Raw genomic sequence first — 4,468 nt, forward strand, 5'->3', positions numbered from 1 at the left:
ATGGGGAAACCTTGTGCATACAAGCTTTGTGGAGAAATAGGACACAACCATAAAGAAAACAAGGACGAATACCCTCATAAGCGGAGGATTACCAAAGGAGTTAGCCGAGGATCTCAGGGAACTTCGGTTGGAGATTGTTCCCAAAGGTTTTGTTGCACAATGGAAGTTCAGTCTACATTGTTGGGAAAGATCCATGAAGCTCAGAAGGATGACAAAGAGATTGTTGAGTTAAAAGAGAGGATGAGCAAAAGAAAGGCCAAAGGTTTTCGTAAGGATGAGCATGACACCTTATGGTTCGAGGACCGTGTATATGTGCCCAATAATTCAAAGATCAGGAAGTTAATACTTTAGGAGGCTCATGACTCCCCATACTCGATTCGCCCTGGAAACACCAAGATGTATTTGGATTTGAAGGAGCGTTTCTGGTGGACTGGTATGAAGAGGGATATTGCGGAGTATGTAGTTGTAGGTGATGTATGCCAGAGAGTAAAGGCAGAGCATCAGAAGCCAACCGGATTACTACAGCCTATGCCGATACCCGAATGGAAGTGGGATAACCTTGGCATGGATTTCATTACCGGATTTCCCAGAACCCGATCGGGATATGATTCTATCTGGGTAGTAGTTGATTCGCTTGACCAAAGTGGCTCACTTTATCCCAGTGAAAACCACCTATACAAGTGCGAAGTTGGCCAAGATATATTTGACCAGGATCGTATGTCTGCATGGAGTTCCGAGGACCATCGTATCAGATAGAGGAACACAGTTTACCTCAAAGTTTTGGAATCAGCTGCACCAGACTTTGGGTACTAGGCTAGAGTTCAGTACAGCCTTTCATCCACAGACAGATGGATAGACCGAGAGAGTCAATCAGATTCTGGAGAACATGTTGAGAGCGTGCGCGCTAGATTATGGATCTAGTAGGGATGATAATCTACCTTACGCGGAGTTCTCATACAACAACAGTTACCAAGCCAGTTTGAAGATGGCCCCTTTTGAAGCTTTGTATGGGAGAAGGAGCCAGACACCGTTGATGTGGGATGAAGTTGGAGACCGTCAGTTGCTTGGACCAAGTGTGATCAAGGAGTCAGAAGAGAATGTTAAGTTGATTCGAGATAGACTGAAGGTAGCTCAGTCCAGGCAGAAGAGTTATGCAGACTCAAAAACACAAGGAGGTAGTCTATGAAATTGGAGATAGAGCATGTCTTCGTGTGTCCCCTCTGCGAGGAATTAAATGATTTGGAGTTAAGGGAAAGTTAGCCCCGAGATTTGTAGGACCATACCGAGTTTTGGAGCGTATGGGAGAAGTGGCCAACAAGTTGGAGTCACCCGAAGGACTGTCAGGAGTTCATGATGTGTTTCACGTTTCCCAATTGAAGAAGTGCCATGCAGGGATGGCCAATATTGCCCTGTAAGGATGCTTGACCCTGGAAAGGATAATGATGTTCCACGAAGTGGAGTATGGACTTCATAAGTATAAGTTTTTATCTCGGTATGTGGGATATCCCACGAGGATGAAGAGATGAATTACTATTGGATATAAAGGAGTATGATGTTGGAAATATGGATCAATGGAAATTCCATGATGAGTCTGAGTAATCATGTCCTAGTTTGGTGCCAATAGAAGGAAGAGAGACAGTACAATTGGATGGATTTAAGAATGCTGGGAAGCTGGATGTTGGAGTAATGATCAGTTGCCCCGATAATGAGTTCAAGGATTACAAGTGATGAGATGGGCCATGACCCACAGGCCCCAGGACCTGCCAAGAAGCAAGCACATTCTTGCTGAAGGAAAAACCCTGGAAGAGGATATACCTTTGTCGACAGACGATTTTATAGGAGTTTATGCAAAACCTGAGAGTGGTGAAGAAACGGTAGATGTTTGTTTGGTGTAACACCCCCAGTATCATGCTACAGTAATCTCATGCGTGATGATGCCATGTCATCATAATGAAGTTACTAATCCTCACTTTGATTCAAAACCAATTCAAATTCAATTTTAAAATAAAGTCAAATAAATTATTTCTCCCAAACAGTAAAACAAAAATGTTCGTTGGGTTGCAAATATTCACTAACTAAATGTCATGAGTGATTCAACATCATTTGAGATAGCCAATTTCCCCTGGGAATTAAAGCAGTTCCAAATCAGCATTTTTAATGCTTTTCCATTTGTAAAAAATCCAAATCAATTCAAACTCCTCCCAAACTTTTTGTGGCAGGTGCCAAATATTGTAATGTATTTATTTGGCCAAGTCCCACATTTTACAGAACTCCTTTTGGTAGCTCAAATATTGCATAGCATTTTTTCTGTAAAAAGAAAAGAGCAAAAGAAAAGGAAAAAGACCAAAGCAAATTAAAAGGGGAGCCCCCCGGCCTAGCTGGGCCTCGAGCCAGCCAGTCGGCCCACCCCGCACTTCCCCTGGCCTATATGGCCCTATCCCCTCCCCGAAACCCTAGCTACTCACCCGATCCACCACTCCCCCCCCCCCCCCCCGTTCCCCACTCCCTCCCACGGTCTGGATCGGGGCACGACCCCATCGTGCTCGCCCCTCGCCCCCGACGCCCGCGTTGACCGCCATCACCGACCCCGCCGCTGATCCTCGACGCTGCCGCTCGGACCCCCCCCCATGCCGGACCGCCTCCTCGACCCCGCCCCGCCTCTCCATCGCCGGCGCCAACGCCTCCCCGCCGCATCACCACGACCGTCCCCGACCTCTTCCTCGCCGGCTGACCTGGAGCCACGCCGCCCCCTTCCCTCCAACTTCGGTGAGGGCCTCGCCCCCTCCTCTCTCTATCACGAACGCACTTCGATGCCCGCTCCTGGTCACCGCCCGCCTGCGCCGCCCTCTCCCGCTCGTAGAGGCATGCGCTCTCCCGTGCCCGGTTTCGGCCACTTCTGCACGTCGTCGTCGTCGTGGGTTCCGGCAAGCCCCTCGTCGCCAGCCGCCGTGGACCGACGCGCGCCGTCGCCCCTGACCCGTAGCCGCTTTCGGCTGACCAAAGGGTCACCGGAGCGGCGAGTCCGGCAACCCGCCGCCGCCCTCTGTACCCATCGCCGGCGTGCCCCTGCGCGGGTCACTGCCAAGTGGGCCTGTCGGGTTAGCCACTAACCACCACCACTAACCAGGGCCTAACCCCGCCACTGACAGCCCATGCCCGCACACTTTTTAACTTAATTAAAATAGGGTTAAAACCATGTTTAAATCTCTAGAGTATGACATGTGGGCCTCCCTGTTAATTAAACTGATTTTAAATAAATCTAGTAACTAACATCCACTGACATGTGGGTCCCATTGGCCATGTTGACCAGTCAATGTTGACTTGCTCAACTGTTGACTGTGCTCCGCTGACTCAGCACCGCTGGCCCACTGTCAGCCTCTGGGCTGAATAGCTGGGTACAGTTTTGGGTGCGCTTAGCTTTTTATCCTTTGTTTTCGAATTATTATTAATTCCAGGAATTTCAGGAAAATGTTTTAAACTTCAAAAAATCATTTAAAATAATCCCTAACTTCGATGAAAATGTTTTCTACATGAAAGTTGCTCAGAAAAATCCAACAAATCCGAATACGCAGCCCGTTCGTCCGCCACACATCCCTAGCATAGTGAACACGCAACTTTCCCTCTTCGGTTCATCTGTCCGAAAACGCTGAACACCGGGAATACTTTCCCGGATGTTTTCCTCCTTCGCCAGTATCACCTATCCCTGCGTTAGATCACCCGTGGCACCGCGTATTGTCATGTTATGCCTTGTGATGCTTTGATTGCTCTGTTATTTATTGTGTTTCTTCCTCCGTTACTTCCTTCCGGTAGACCCTGAGACCGGTGCCAGTACCCCTGTGATCGACTACATCGACGACGAACCCTTCTTGCCAGAGCAACCAGGCAAGCCCCCCCCCCCCCCTTGATCACCAGATATCGCCAATTCTTCTCTATACTGCTTGCATTAGAAGAGTGTAGCATGTTACTGCTTTCGGTTAATCCTATTCTGCTGCATAGCCTATCATTGTTGCTACAGTTGTTACCCTTACCTGCTATCCTACTGCTTAGTATAGGATGCTAGTGTTCCATCAGTGGCCCTACACTCTTGTCCGTCTGCCATGCTATACTACTGGGCCGTGATCACTTCGGGAGGTGATCACGGGTATATACTATATACTTTATATACATGACACATGTGGTGACTAAAGTCAGGTCAGCTTGTTGAGTACCCGCAAGTGATTCTGATGAGGGGGTTGAAAGGACAGGTGGCTCCATCCCGGTAGAGGTGGGCTTGGGCTCCTGACGGCCCCCGACTGTTACTTTGTGGCGGAGCGACAGGGCAGGTTGAGACCACCTAGGAGAGAGGTGGGCCTGGCCCTGGTCGGCGTTCGCGGATACTTAACACGCTTAACGAGATCTTGGTATTTGATCTGAGTCTGGCCATTTGGTCTATACGCACTAACCAACTACGCGGGAACAGTTATGGGCA

This window comes from Triticum aestivum, chromosome 5D (genome assembly GCF_018294505.1).
Source record: "Triticum aestivum cultivar Chinese Spring chromosome 5D, IWGSC CS RefSeq v2.1, whole genome shotgun sequence".
Taxonomy (NCBI): Eukaryota; Viridiplantae; Streptophyta; class Magnoliopsida; order Poales; family Poaceae; genus Triticum; species Triticum aestivum.